The sequence below is a fragment of the Rhinoraja longicauda genome, chromosome 5, assembly GCF_053455715.1.
Source record: "Rhinoraja longicauda isolate Sanriku21f chromosome 5, sRhiLon1.1, whole genome shotgun sequence".
NCBI lineage: Eukaryota > Metazoa > Chordata > Chondrichthyes > Rajiformes > Arhynchobatidae > Rhinoraja > Rhinoraja longicauda.
Window position 1 is genome coordinate 70,626,969 of NC_135957.1, and position 14,447 is coordinate 70,641,415.

Below are 14,447 nucleotides of genomic sequence, written 5' to 3' on the forward strand. Positions count from 1 at the left end.
TGATTCCTGTTGTCTTACATCCTCATATTTATTTGCCTCTGCTCAAGCCTGCATTTGAGTGTCTCAGCATAATTCTAGGAGTCTCGTGGGGCAGGAAGAGAATGAGAATTCATTATAATAGAATTATGAAAGGTTAAAATGGTGTAAATTGGGAGGACATATTTCCCTATACAAAGGGATCAAAACCCAAATGCAGATTTAAAGTAATAGGTAAAAGAATAAGAGGGGGAGATGACGAAACTATAAATCACCAAAGAGTGGTGGAGGCTGGAAAAGTGAGGAACCGAAAGGATGGTAAAAGGTTGAAACACTCATCATATTTAAAATGTCAGTCGCATGGTATAAAAATAGGTCCTTCTGCTCACCATGTTCACGCAGACATCAAGTAAAATACACTATGCAGTTGTTTTTGTCTCCTGCAACTATCTAATACTATTTACCAGCCATTGATGCAGAACCACTTCGGCATTGTCGATTCAAGTGCTCGTCCAGATTCAACATTCCTTAAATGTTGTAAGAGTACCTGCCTCCATGATCCATTCATGCAGTGCCAAAAACTACTTTGGTGTGACTGCCGAGAGCTATCACCTGCTGGGCTAAGGACATTGTGTCCTTAGGTGATGAGATTATAGGTGAGATATGATGGGGTCACTCCAACATTTGACCAACATAAGAGTCATAATTTTTTTATGTCTCTAGTTACAAACTTTCTTAACTGCTTTTTCAACATGCAAATTCCAAATAATTTCCAGAATTCTCACTTCCAATACTGAAAGTTACTTTTTATTACTTAAAAAACCCCTTTAATCATAAAGATAACATTCAAGTACAAAAATATACAGTTCATGACTCTCTTTACATTCACTGTGTCATTCAGTTTTACATTCACAGTGTTATCGTTCTATACATTAATAACGTTCACACAATTTGGTTACATAACACCATTGCCACTCATATGACATTTTGGGATGACACAAACTTCAAATGCCATTGAGTTTCAGTGTATCTCTCAACATGTACTCCTCCAGTCAGGAATGTGCCAATCTGCAACATTCCCTTACAGTTTTTAGGGAGACGTAAGAACATCCTTCACTGAGTTGATGATCTTCCAACAGCATTTGATTTTTATCGGTTTGTATCCCTGGCATCAGACTTCAAATCAAAGGTCCAGTGTTAAACAACTGCTTGGGTTGAACAGTGACAAGGCGGCTTGCATCCTTCTCCAGATCCATTTTGCAAATACAATTTCTTCTCAGCTGTTATCAGCCAACTGAACCATCCGACAACCAACTAGAGAGGTACAGAGCGACTATCTACCTCATTGGAGACCCTCTGACTATCTTTAATCAAACTTTACTGGATTCTATCTTGCACTAAACATCACATCCTTTATCCTGTATCTGCACTCTCTGGACTGCCTGATTGTAATCATGTAACTTTCAGTATTGGAAGTGAGATTTCTGAAATCATGTGACAATAAACTAAACGAAACTAAGCTAAACACAAAGTCCACAGAGAGATTGGCTACCCTCTCATCCTTATTGCATTTTTTCAGAGGGCAGCATGCATTGTGACTGAGATTCCAACCATAGAGGGAATGGAAGGGATCTGACAGGGAAGTGAAGTCTTGTAGCTTGTTGGTGAGTTCTGGCGATTAAACATTCCACCAGATGATTTAGACAGACTGGTCAAGGAACAACCCATCAGCCTACAGCCTCCATCATGTCTTTGTCCTGCAATGCCTCCAGGACATACTGAGCTGACCACTGTCTGAGGAGCATGTGATCCAATGTATTGTACTGCAAGATGTTTTCCATGATGGATAGATAAAATAACAATGTTCAACTGACAGGGATATTAAACAGCAAAGAGGTCAGGCCTATCCTTCGCAACATTGGGGTCAGGTAAACTTTCAGCAAGTGGTAACCCTTGGAGCCCATGTACTTTGGTTCCACTCGCAGCCTGATGCAGCTACAAACAAAGGTGGCCACCAGGATGAAGGCAATGTTGCGTATGCTCTTCTAATTATTTAGGGACATTAAAAACTGGAGGGTTGCAAATGTTGTGCTTCTATTCAAGAAGGGCTGCAGGGAAAAGGCTGGGAACTACAAGCCAGTGAACTTAACATCTGTGGTCGGAAAGATACTAGAATATTCTGAGATAGAATATATATGCATTTAGATGGACAAGATGAAGGATAGTCAGCATGGTTTTGTATGTGGGAGGTTGTTTCATGAATCTGGTTGAGTTTTTTGATGATGTGACCAAAGAGGTTGATGACTGCAGAGATTTAGATGTACATATGGATTTCAGCAAGGCATTCAACAAGTAGTATTCAGCAAGGCATTCAAAAGTTCTTACCCTCAACAACTTCTCCTTTGACTCCTCCCACTTCCTCCAAACCAGAGGCGTAGCTATGGGCACTCGCATGGGCCCTAGCTACGCCTGCCTCTTTGTCGGGTACGTCGAACAATCCCTGTTCCAGACGTACACTGGCCCCATCCCCGAACTCTACCTCCGCTACATCGATGACTGCATTGGTGTTACCTCTTGCACCCATGCAGAACTCACTGACTTCATACACTTCACCTCCAATTTCCATCCTGCCCTTAAATATACCTGGACTATCTCCGACATCTCCCTCCCGTTTCTGGACCTCACCATCTCCATCACAGGAGACAGACTAGTGACGGACATTTACTTATAAACCCACTGACTCGCAGAGTTATCTGGACTACACTTCTTCCCACCCGGTCCCCGGCAAAAAGTCTATCCCCTACTCCCAATTCCTCCGTCTACGCCGCATCTGCGCCCGGGATGAGGTGTTTCACACTAGGGCTTCCGAGATGTCCTCGTTCTTCAGGAAACGGGGCTTCCCCTCCTCCATTATAGATGAGGCTCTCACTAGGGTCTCTTCTACGTCCCGCAGCTCCACTCTTGCTCCCCCTCCCCCCACTCGCAACAAGGACAGAATCCCCCTCGTTCTCACCTTCCACCCCACCAGCCAGCGGATCCAACATATCATCCACCAACATTTCCGTCACCTACAACGGGACCCCACCATATCTTCCCATCCCCTCCCCTCTCTGCGTTCCGCAGAGACCGTTCCCTCCGTAACTCCCTGGTCCACTCATCCCTTCCTACCCAAACCACCCCCACCCCGGGCACTTTCCCCTGCAACCGCACGAGATGCAACACCTGTCCCTTTACCTCCCCCCTCAACTCCATCCAAGGACCCAAACAGTCTTTCCAGGTGAAACAAAGGTTCACCTGCACCTCCTCCAACCTCATCTATTGCATCTGCTGCTCTAGATGTCAACTCATTTACATCGGCGAAACCAAGCTCAGGCTCGGCGATCGCTTCGCTGAACACCTGCGCTCGTTCCGCTTTAACAAAACTGATCTCCCGGTGGCCGAGCACTTCAACTCCCCCTCCCATTCCCAGTCTGACCTTTCTGTCATGGGCCTCCTCCAGTGCCATAGTGAGGCCCACCGGAAATTGGAGGAACAGCACCTCATATTTCGCCTGGGCAGTTTGCAGCCCAGTGGTATGAATGTCGACTTCTCCAACTTTAGATAGTCCCTCTGTCCCTCCCTTCCCCTCCCCCTTCCCAGATCTCCCTCTATCTTCCTGTCTCCACCTATATCCTTCCTTTGTCCCGCCCCCCTGACATCAGTCTGAAGAAGGGTCTCGACCCGAAACGTCACCCATTCCTTCTCTCCCGAGATGCTGCCTGACCTGCTGAGTTACTCCAGCATTTTGTGAATAAGGCATTCAACAAGGTTCCACATGGTATGCTGCTCCGGAAGGTTAGATCCCATGGGATCCAAGAAGAGAAAGCTGAATGGATAGAAAATTGGCTTATGAAAGGAAACAGAGGGTGATGGTGATAAGCTGCTTTTCGGATTGGTGACTAGTGACGTGCCTCAGGGTTCGATGCTGGGCCTCTTGCTGTTTGTCATCTATATCACTGATTTGGATGAGAACGTACATGGCATGATTAGCAAGTTTGCAGATGACACTAAAGTGGGTGGTTTTGTAGATAGTGATGATAATTGTCAGAAATTACAGCAGGATCTTGATCAGTTGGGATTTGGAATGATTGATGGAATTTAATGCAGAGAAATGTGAGGTATTTCATTTGGCGAAGACTAATATGGGAAGGACCTACACTGTGAATGCTAGGGCTCTGGGGAGTATTGTAGAGCAGAAGAATCTAGGAGTGCAGGGTACATCTATCTATAATATAGATTCTATATACTAAAACGCTCGTTTGTTTGTTTGTTTGTTCCTGAACAACAGCCAAAACGGTACATGATAGTGCGACAATTTTAGGCCCACCTTACTCACCATCGGCCCTTTGGTGCTAATGGAAGAAGTTTCCTTGAAATCGGTCTTATATTTTTAAAGTTATTCACATTTTAAAGTTTAAATCTATCTCCTAGGGAGGGGGGAGGGAGGGCGGATGGAGGGAGGGGAGGATAAGGGGGTTGAGGGGGATGGAGTGGGTGGAAGGGGGAGGGGATGGGTGGAGAGGGGAGGGGAGGGGGGAGAAGGGAGAGGGAGGGGGGGAGAAGGGACGGGGGGGGAAGGAGAGGTTGCTGCACCAATGCAGGAGCGGTTTGGGCCCAACAGGTCCACTTGGTCTAATATATATTACTAAAACACATCTTGTATATTTGTGTGTTTGTGTATATATTTGTTCTCGAAATACAGCCAAAACGATACACGATAGCGCAACAATTTTAGGCCCACCTTACTCACCATTGTCCCGGGGTTCAAATGTTTGTTATATTTTAAGTTTTTCACTTTTTAAACTTTAAAATTAAATTTTTTAAACTTTAAAAAATCCCTTTTTTTACTTGCCCGGGCCGTCAGCTGCGCCTGCCTCCGTTTTCAACGTCACAATGGGAGAAGATCCACGCGTGCGCAGTTGGGGTCCGTTGATCTAATACAGATGCTCCCCGACTTATGATGCCTCGACTTACGATATTTCGACTTTGCGATGGTGTAAACGGCAGCGACCCGTTGCGAGCCGCAGCACGCTTCCGGCCACTTGATCTAATACAGATGCTCCCCGACTTATGATGCTTCGACTTACGATATTTCGAGTTTGCGATGGTCCAAACGGCCGGGGGGGGGAGGGGAGGGGGTGGATGAGTGGGGGATAAGGGGGGTTGAAGTGGGTGAGTGGGGGGAGGAGGGGAAGGGGGGGAGTGGGGGGTAGAGGGGGGATGGAGTGGGTGAGTGGGTAAGTGGGGGGGGAGGGAGTTTGCACGGAGGGTTGCCGGGCCCGAGGGAGAGATTTGGACCCAACTGGTCCACACCCATCTAGTAGTTTGTTAAAAGTGGCTTAAGCCTAGACCGTTATATAAAGCGTTGGTTCAATGGTTCTTTATTGTCACATATGCACAGCACAATGAAAATCTTTTGCACTACCACAAATGCACAGTTGCCACATAATTGGCATAATTGACTTAATCCTTAGGCATTCCTACTTTGGTAACCTTTGACTTAGGCATTGCCTGTACACCATTATCTCTTTGCCTTGTCACATTTGGATGAAAGATAATGGTGGCAAGAGAAGAGATAAGGAAGTGAGGGATGGACTAGCAGGGAAATAAGGGAGGCGAAGTATGAAGGGATGTGAGCATTGAGATAAGGATAAATTACTGAATGGGATTTAATGGTGACGGGACAGATGGGTGACTGCAAAGAAATGAATGACTGAAGAAAGGAGTGTGGGTATGAGGTAATGTAAAGAAGATAAGGTTTGGAATAATCCTATAAACATAGACTACCCGTGGTATAAGTTGGCAGTCAGGCGGTTGACTTCCTGATTGTTCCAGCCGTTGTTTGCAAATAAAGGCTTTTAACTTCTCAAAGAATTTTCCGTGTCGCCTGTCTTCATTTCGAAGCTAAAGAAAACCACGACAGGGGCTTCCGAGCTTCCCCCACACTTGGCCGTTGGGTCTTCATTCTCAGAGGCCAATGGGCTTTGTTCTCATTGGCCACCGGGCCTGTCCTTGCCATTTGTTCTCAGCGGTCCTTGTCTGGCTGGGCCAAACGTAGATACAGGAACATAATATCAATATAAGGAAAATATCGATGCATTCTTCCCACCAACATCCTTCGTCCTGTCAATCGTTGGATGATCACAATCTGCCATCTTCCAGCTCAATTCCCTTTCCTCTTGCGTTTTCTGGCCCGTTGTCCACTGTTCTTGGGCAGGTAGTACTTGCAGGGCAGCTTCTCTCTCAGCATCTGACACTACCAAGTCTTTGGTTCTTTTTGGTTCAGCTCGTGGAGGACGCTTGTCGAACTCTTCCCAACTGGGCAGCGATTCTCCAGTTTCGCTATAGCTGTAGCTTCATCATGGAAAAAGCGAGGTGAGGCCGCATTTAGAGTATTGCGTTCACTTCTTGGCGTTATGTTATAGGAAAGATGTTGTCAAGCTGGAAAGTGCGCCAAGAAGATTTTCGAGGATGTTGTCTGGACTGAAGGGCCTGCGTTATAGGGAGAGGTTGAGATGGCTAGTACTACTCCTTGGAGCACAGGAGGAGGGGTGATCTTAAACAGGTGTATAAAATAATGAGAGGAATAGATCGGGTAGATGCAAAGTTTCTGACCAGAGGATATAGGTGAAAGGGAAAGGATTTAATAGGAATCTGAGGGGTAACGTTTTCACACAAAGGGTGGTGGGTGTATGGAACAACTGCCAGAGGAGGTATTTAAGGCAGAGACTATCGCAATGTTTAAGAAATAGTTAGACAGGTACATGGACAGGACAGATTTGGAGGGATATGGGCCAAACGCAGGCAGATGGGACATGTTGGTTGACATGGGCAAGTTGGGCCAAAGGACCTGTTTCCACGCTGTAATCGTTGACCTGTATCTACCTATCACTCGCCAGGCTTTGTCTTGCACCCTCCTCTCTTCCATCCTTTCCCCCGCAACCACAATCAGTCTGAAGAAGGGTCAATAGACAATAGACAATAGACAATAGGTGCAGGAGTAGGCCATTCAGCCCTTCGAGCCAGCACCGCCATTCAATGCGATCATGGCTGATCACTCTCAATCAGTACCCTGTTCCTGCCTTCTCCCCATACCCCCTCACTCCGCTATCCTTAAGAGCTCTATCCAGCTCTCTCTTGAAAGCATCCAACGAACTGGCCTCCACTGCCTTCTGAGGCAGAGAATTCCACACCTTCACCACTCACTGACTGAAAAAGTTCTTCCTCATCTCCGTTCTAAATGGCCTACCCCTTATTCTTAAACTGTGGCCCCTTGTTCTGGACTCCCCCAACATTGGGAACATGTTTCCTGCCTCTAATGTGTCCAATCCCCTAATTATCTTATATGTTTCAATAAGATCCCCCCTCATCCTTCTAAATTCCAGTGTATACAAGCCCAATCGCTCCAGCCTTTCAACATACGACAGTCCCGCCATTCCGGGAATTAACCTAGTGAACCTACGCTGCACGCCCTCCATAGCAAGAATATCCTTCCTCAAATTTGGAGACCAAAACTGCACACAGTACTCCAGGTGCTCTGTGGAATTCTCTGCCTCTGCCAATTCTCTGAATGCATTCAAGAGAGAGCTAGATAGAGCTCTTAATGAGACCGCACCTGGAGTACTGTGGGCCCGGTACAACTGTAGAAGGACCTCTTTGCTCCTATACTCAACTCCTCTTGTTACGAAGGCCAACATTCCATTGGCTTTCTTCACTGCCTGCCCATGTTCTCTGGAGATACTGCTTGACCCACTGAGTTACTCCAACACGTCATGGATTTCGTCGTGAATCTTCTCTGCACACTGTAGTACCGAAAGTTATGAAAGATAAGATGGTATGAGCAGACCTAAAGACCGGCCACAATACATGTGAAACCAAAGATAGACACAGAATGCTGGAGTAACTCAGCGGGATAAGCAGCCAATTCACTGGATGCGTTCAAGAGAGAGTTAGATTTAGCTCTTATGGCTAAGGGAATTAAGGGCTGTGGGGGAAAGGCCGGAACGGGATACTGATTTTGGATGAGCAGCCATGATCATATTGAATGGCGGTGCTGCGCTGGCTCGAAGGGCCGAATGACCCTATTCCTGCACCTATTTTTCTATGTTTCTATCTCCAGTATACACTGGAATTTAGAAGGATGAGAGGAGATCTTATCGAAACGTATAAGATTATTAAGGGGTTGGACACGTTAGAGGCAGGAAACATGTTCCCAATGTTGGGGGAGTCCAGAACAAGGGGCCACAGTTTAAGAATGAGGGGTAGGCCATTTAGAACTGAGATGAGGAAAAACTTTTTCAGTCAGAGAGTTGTGAATCTGTGGAATTCTCTGCCTCTGCCAATTCTCTGAATGCATTCAAGAGAGAGCTAGATAGAGCTCTTAATGATAGCAGAGTCAGGGGGTATGAGGAGAAGGCAGGAACGTGGTACTGATTGAGAATGATCAGCCATGATCACATTGAATGGCGGTGCTGGCTCGAAGGGCCGAAGGGCCTACTCCTGCACCTATTGTCTATTGGAGTGAAGGAATAGGGTAAACGTCTCGACCTGAAATGTCACCCATTCCTTCTCTCCAGAGATGTCCCCTGTCGCATCCAGCATTTTGTGTCTATCTTCTGTTGAGACCAGCAGCGTCTGCAGTTCCTTCCTACTACGCATCTTGTGTCTATCTGTATCTATCTTGACGGATAATCATCATCACTGGTTGTCGCATACGTTAGGAGAGTCATGTATCTTCGGTTTAGACGAGCATCTTGCAGTTGCTTCCTGCACACTTTTAAACCAATATTTTTTTCCTCACCAGCAGTCGGTCCCGGTCCTTCGACCGGCTTTCCGCTCGAGCCCGGCGGCGGGGCTGGGGACGTGAGCCGCTCCAACCGTCGCGCTCGCGAATGGCAGAGACATTGGCGGCTTAAGGTCATTGTGACGCTGCTGTGTGTGGCGCGGGCCGGCCCAGCCCCCCTTTCCGCCAGCGGAGCCGTTGTGACGCGGACGCCGGGGCGCAGCGCAGCGCAGTAGCCGGCGGTTCGATGGCGGCAGAGGCGCTCGCGCTCGCGCTCATGTTGGCGCCGCACCGTTCATGAGACCGCGCTGGAACCGGCGCCATCCCAGACCAGCGGCCAGGTCAGTCATTGATCGGCTCGGCGACATTGGTTGTGCGGCTGTTGCCAGGAAGGCGGCTTCAGCGTTGCCAGGCCGCTGCATCCGAGATAAGACGTGTAACTCGTGTAACGGCTTCACCCGATCGGGATCCGCGCTTGCCTTTGAAATACAACGTGTATAAAGCGAGGCAATATAGTTGCAGCTGGATTTTAGATACGGGTAACCGTGTGGTTGCTAGCCTGTGGTTGGTCTCCAGCGACTTTTCAATGTTTACAGTGGTCGTCGCAGTGACTCCCATGTGGAGTTGTCAACGCGACCTGGCGGTGCCGTTTGGAGACACAAGACACTGATTGCAGATGATGGTGTCTTGAGCAAAACACAAAGTGCTAGAGTAACTCAGCTGGTCAGGCAGCATCTATGGAGGGAATGGTCGGATAGACGTTTCAGGTTCCATCCTTACTTAAGTTCAGACTGATTGTTGCAGGAGGGGGAGAAAACTGGGAAAAAGGTTGGGGGGCAGTCCAAAGCTAGGCAACTGATCGGTGGAGACAAAAGGAACTGTAGATACTGGATGTGTGAGAAGGAACTGCAGATGCTGGCTTAAACCGAAGATAGACATAAAATGCTGGAGTCATTCAGCGGGACAGGCAACATCTCGGGAGAGAAGGAATGGGTGACGTTTCGGGTCGAGACCCTACTTCAGACAGCTACTGGATGCTTGAGCGAAACACAAAGTTCTGGAGTAACAGCAGGTCAGGCAGTATCTGTGGAGAGGCTGGGCAGATGATGTTTTGGGGACCCTTCTTGTTGAGGTATCAAATTTTGCAGAGATTTTAAAACCACAGTCTATAGTAGTTTAGAACGTCAGCAAGATAAACACAAATACTGGAGTAACTCAGCCGGTCAGGCAGCATCTCTGGAGAGAGGGAATAGGATACTTTTTGTGTCACCGATTCCTTTTCTCTAGAGATGCTGCCTGACCCAGTGAGTTACTGCAGCATTTTGTCTACCATTGGTGTAAGCCAGCATCTGAACTCCTGACTAGAAAGTCAGGAATCCAGATTGCATAAAGCTGAAGAAGGGTCCTGTACTGAAATGTTACCAATTCATGTTCTCCCGAGAAGCTGCCTAATCTGCTGTTATTCCAGCAGTTTATGTTCTAAGTGATAGTTGTAAACAGGTTTTCTTCTTATCGTGTCCACACATGCTAGATATTGTGTTTCAGCCAAAACTGAACACAACTGAACACATCATTGTTCTCTGCGAGGTCCTCAGTTTTGCATTTGTGCTCCAATAGAGGACATCTCAATAGGTGTTCCATAGTTTGTAGTTCTGTGCCACATAAGAAGATGACGTCTGCAGTGTCTATATAACCCCACTTCTTGAGAGTCGCTTTACAACGACCAGTACCAGCTCTCAGGTAGATGCATTTCCATTCAGCCCAGCTTGATTCGGCCCCAGGAGGAAGTTCTTTGGCACTTATGGCCATGGATGTCGTTGATGGGAGATTGACTAGTCTCTCTTCCCATAATGCAACTCTAGTACCTTCAGCTTCAGCATTTGGTTCAACTTCGTTGAGGAAGCTTTTCCTGGACTTTAGCAGATTCTTTGCGGGTTCATGGCCGAATAGGGGATGTCGTACATCTGTGGTCTGGCGATGGCGTTCTCTACTGCTTGCTGCACTGCGACTAATTTCTGGTGGCGCTATACCAGATAGTATGTATAGGCTGTCAGTTGATGTTGGTCTAAGACATCCAGTCATAAGGCATCGGGTTGTATTGATGGTTGGATCAATCTTCTTAGCATGGGCTAATCTTTCCCAGACTGGGCATGCATACTCTGCTGTTGAGTAGCAAAGGGCCAAGGCAGTTGATCGTAGTGTCAGGAATTGCACCCCATCTTGTTCCAGTAGGTTTGCTGACAATGTTGTTTCTTGCATAAACTTTAGCTTTTATCTTCTCAACATGGGTCTTGAAGGAGAGACAACGATCTAAGGTAACTTCTTGATATACTGGGTGATCGCAGTTTTCAGGAGGGGTGCCAGACCAGGTGACGTTCAGTTGGCGTTTGGCTTCTTGGTTGCGCAGATGGAATGCACACACCTGTGTCTTTGATGGATTTGCATGGAGGTGGTTCTCTTCGTAGTAAGGTGTTAGTTTGTTGAGGACGTTTGAGAGTAAACAGGTGAGAGGAGCCAATTGTTTGGTTTGAAAACCTGAACCGCATTGAAATTCATCGCTTGTTTCAATCAATTGAAGTTCAATTGTAGTCTTTTCAGTCGACAAAGATTTTTATTTTTGGAATATTGTGCCTTGTAGACTTGTGTTAGCTTTCCTTATATTTTTTTATCATCTGAAATTATCTGAAGGAAGGAACCTAAATCATGTGCAGGTGATGACTCAGCGGTCCTGAAACTGCATCTGCCGCACAGACTGTTCCACTGACACTGAATATATCGGAGAAACAAGGAAGTGCAGATGCTGATTTACAAAAAAGGACACACAGTGCTGGAGTATTTCAGATGGTCAGCACCTCAGAAGAGACGTATTTAGCATTCTCTGGAAATGCTGTACAGATTGTTGCATTTGTAAGTTATGAGGTAGTGTTGCTCTGTTCTGGTTCTGATGTTTTTGTTTGCACTATATTTTCACTGCTTAAAATATACAAGGAAAAAGTGCAGTATTAGGAAAAATTGGGATGGGAAAGGAGAAGCTTCCAGAGAGGGGAATATATTCAGGAATTGTAACATTTTAAAAACTTGGGAGTTTATATTGCTTAATAAGTTACGTTAAGAAATTTCATGACAATTGTTTGGATTCTAATTGTAATCATTGCTGGATCCTTTATCGTTTGTGAAACAAAGGCAAAATTGGCGACATACTGTTTATTGTTGGAAAGTTGAGGCCACTGATTAGCTTCATTATCACCAATGAAGCTCTCCTTATCACTATATTTGCTTCTGTTGCCACTTTCAGGGAGCCAAGTACTAGAACCCCAACATTTCCGCCACTTCCAATGGAATCCCACTACTGGCCACATCTTCCCATCTCCACCCCTTTCTGCTTTCCTTAGAGACTGTTCCCCCCGAAACTCCCTGGTCCACTCGTCCCTTCCCACCCAAACCACCCCCTCACCAGGTACTTTCCCCTGCAACCGCAGGAGATGCAACACCTGTCCCTTTACCTCCCTCCTCGACTCCATCCAAGGACCCAAACAGTCTTTCCAGGTGAGGCAGAGGTTCACTGCACCTCCTCCAACCTCATTCACTGTATCCGCTGTTCCAGATGTCAACTTCTTCACATCGGCGAGACCAAGCGCAGGCTCGGTGATCGTCTCACTGAACACCTCCGCTCAGTCCGCCTCAACCAACCTGATCTCCCGGAGGCTCAGCACTTCAACTCCCCCTCCCATTCCCAATCTGACCTTTCTGTCCTGGGCCTCCTCCATTGTCAGAGTGAGGCCCAGCGCAAATTGGAGGAACAGCAACTCATATTTCGCTTGGGCAGTTTACACCCTAGCGGTATGAACGTTGACTTCTCTAACTTCAGGTAGTCCCTGCTTCCCCTCTCTATCCACTTCCCTTCCCAGTTCTCCCACTAGTCTTCCTGTCTCCGACTACATCCTATCTTTGTCCCGCTCCCTCCCCTGACATCAATCTGAAGAAGGGTCCCGACCCGAAACGTCATCCATTCTTTTCTGAGATGCTGTCTGACCCGCTGAGTTGCTCCATCATTTTGTGTCTACTAGAACCCCAAGATCCATCTATATATCAATGCTGTTTAGACTCTTACCATTAACAATACTCATTCCCCTTACATTCTACCTTCCAAAGTGCAACATCTCACACCTACTTGGATTAAAATCCATCTGCCATTTCTCTGCCCATTTCTGCAGTTGACCAATATACCGCTGTATACTTTGACAACCTGCCTCACTGTCCACAACTCCTCCAATGTTAGTCTTGTCTAAATACAACATCCATTGTCCTCCCCTCATTGATCACCTCTGCCATTGACAAAGCCATGCTGGATGTCCCTAATTAGCCCGTTCTATTCCTATTGAGAGTATATCTCCAAGAATTCTCAAGTAATTTCTCAACCTTTGGTGTGAGGCTCTAATTACCTGGATTATCTCTACTTTTCAAAAAGTAAATATTTTGTTAAACTCAGAACATGCTTCTCCTGGCAACCAGGAATACAAGATAGATAAGCAGAAGCTTATTCAGGTCATTATTTTCCAGTTCTCCAGCTCCATGCATGGTGCCAGAGATTTGATTATTACCGCAATTGTCTACCTGCGATATTGCAAAAGATAAAAAATGAGAGACAGGACTGTCATTCTAATATTGTTGCTGGGAAAGTTATTGGATACTGTCTGAGGGCAATATAAATCTCTATTTGGACTGGCACAGATTGATCAAAGACAATCGGCATCAATTTAAGGGAAGGCCAGGCTAATAAAATAAACAGCCGTGATGAAGGATCAACCTGAAAAGCTCATTCATTTTCTCTGCACAGTGGTATAGCTGATAGTGCTGCTGCTTCTCAGCACCAGAGACCCAGGTTTGATCCTGATCTCAGGTGTTGTCTGTACAGAAGGATTTTGCATGTTTTCCCTGAAAATACGTGGATTTCCAGTTTCCTCCCACCTCTCAATGGCATGCAGGTTTGTAGGTTAATTGAGGGCAATTTTACAGATGCCAATGTGTTGGGAATGGATAAGAAAGTAGGATAATATAAAACTCGTGTTAATGGGTGATTAAAGGTTGGTTTGGACTCGGTTGTTCAAGAGGACTGATTCCACGCTGTATCTCTAAACTAAGATGATCTCTTGTTTTCCCAACATTTTCTGTTTCATTTTGGATTTCTACATGTTATTTTGTATTTTTATGTCTGACTAGCTGGAAAGAATGTTCATAAAGTCTGCATAAGCAAGGCATTTGACATGGTGGCTCATGATGTGATGGAAAAGGTAGTGCCTCACCTCACTTGCACCTTCACAGATTTGTAAGCAACTTGGAAAACTCTTTGCAATATGGTTTGGAAGGGATCAGAGCTGTTCATGGTTTGGACTAATTATGACACCTTTACCATAAAGAAGATTTGTAGATAATGGAATTGACATTGTGCTCAGTAGTGAGGAAGGAGGTTGCAGATCTTATTAGGCAAGCAGAAAAGTGGAATTAGCATTCACTTCAGAGAAGTGAGGTTTGGTTTGGTGAAGGATAAAGAATATAAGGCAGTAATCAATAAATGGGAGGAGAATATAGCGAAACACAGATGAAGTTTCCATAGATTCTTGAAATAGCAAAATAGGTTGATAATGTGTTT

At 46.1% G+C, this 14,447-nt stretch overlaps 1 protein-coding gene across 7 annotated transcripts in view; it reads left to right on the forward strand.

Moving 5' to 3' along the window:
• Positions 1-8,993: 8,993 nt before the first annotated feature.
• The window catches only part of ahi1 (Abelson helper integration site 1), a 178,849-nt gene continuing 173,395 nt past the window's right edge, over positions 8,994-14,447 (forward strand). For 6 of the 7 annotated variants that reach the window (XM_078399754.1, XM_078399757.1, XM_078399759.1 and 3 more), the window contains exon 1: positions 8,996-9,138. The gene's annotated coding sequence lies outside the window, so the exon portion shown is untranslated. Of the gene's footprint in view, positions 9,139-14,447 lie in introns of all 7 variants that reach the window. The other variant, XM_078399760.1, reaches the window with a different exon arrangement.